The sequence below is a fragment of the Pipistrellus kuhlii genome, unplaced genomic scaffold (assembly GCF_014108245.1).
Source record: "Pipistrellus kuhlii isolate mPipKuh1 unplaced genomic scaffold, mPipKuh1.p scaffold_m20_p_4, whole genome shotgun sequence".
Lineage (NCBI taxonomy): Eukaryota > Metazoa > Chordata > Mammalia > Chiroptera > Vespertilionidae > Pipistrellus > Pipistrellus kuhlii.
This window is the reverse complement of record NW_023425540.1, coordinates 43,415,985-43,417,342: the sequence shown is the minus strand read 5'-3', so window position 1 is coordinate 43,417,342 and position 1,358 is coordinate 43,415,985. Positions and strand designations below refer to the sequence as shown.

Genomic DNA, 1,358 nt, shown 5'->3' with positions numbered 1-1,358 from the left:
TTCTGTTAACACTACCCAGCATGCACTATTTTGACATTCATCTTGTCCAGGGCATCTGATACTAAATCACCACTTTGATGTGGTATGCCATTTTTCTCTAAATACCATTCCCTATTTGCTACTTGGGTTTGGTGACATATTTGACACCGTCAAGATAAAAATGTTTTTTCTGATTTATATCGATAGTTTTCAGCTATAAAGTTACATGCAAATAAAAGAAAATCTTATCTGATCATCCCCTTATTTGAATTAGCCATGACATTTAATTATTTTAAAAGGCAAATCATGTTGACTTTGCTCAATAATTGTTTCATTTGTTGGTAGAAACTTTGTGACGTAGGTAATGCTATTTTCACATTACTGAAGTAATTTTGGTGTACCTTTCAATCTCATTCTTTTTTTAATTTTAATTTTTTATATTTTTTTGGTGTTGGCTGCTTTTCTGCAAAAAGCTTTATTGTTTCATTTGGTCCAATGGCTAGTAGTTTAGAGAAAAGGCTCAGGTAAAAGCCAGACAACCAGGGGAATGCAGAGGGGCCCCTCAAAGGCCTCGGGGCTCCACAGGCTCCTAGTCCTGCTTGACGGTGAGCCTTTCAAAGAGATACTCGCTCAGCCCAGCCTGGGGGCCGGCCAGCCTGTGCAGGTGAGTCAGGTGTCGCCCATCTTCTTGATGAGCTTCCCCCTCTCATCCCGGAAGTGGTTCTCCAGGAAGTCACAGGGAGGAGCGTCTGTGCAGGTAGAACCCAGGGCCTGCAGCTCCACAAGGGCCTGGTTCAGGCTCTTCTCCAAGCCCAGGGCGGCGTCCATGGCGTCCTGAGTGTTGCCACTCATCTTGGGAGTCTTCAGCGCGTCCTGGAAGAGAAATCAGCCACCGCACTGTCTTTGCATCTTTAAGAGCTGCTCAGAGCCCTCTCGCTTCTTCTCTGCCAACTCGCGGGAGAAGTGGCCCACGCCCTCCAGAGCCACATCGTCCTGGTCAAAACAGAAGCCCAGAGAGAGGTAGGTGTAGGGCGCCTGCAGATGCCCGGTGGCCAGGGGGTTGACCGCAGCCTCCACCTCGGTGAAATAATTCTGACGAATTTGGGAGCTCATGGCTGTTTGGCAATAAGGAGTTAAAGGAAAAAAAAAGCGGTGTGTAGTTAGGACTCGGAGGTGGTTTTAAATGTGGTGACTGAATAAGAAGCTAGAGAGTGTTTGGAGCCTGGGAAAAGGCATATCCATGGGTCTGTTTCATCCAAACACTGTTTTTTTTCTGTTTGGTTTTCTTTTGAAAATCTTTATGGTTGAGTATTATAGATGTTCCCCTTTTTTTCTCCCATTGCTCCCCTCCACCGGGTTACCGACCCACCTCAGGTCTT

At 45.9% G+C, this 1,358-nt stretch overlaps 1 pseudogene; it reads right to left on the bottom strand.

Moving 5' to 3' along the window:
* Window positions 1–502: 502 nt before the first annotated feature.
* LOC118703088 lies at window positions 503–1,153 on the bottom strand (annotated as a pseudogene).
* Between the last annotated feature and the right edge of the window lie 205 nt (window positions 1,154–1,358).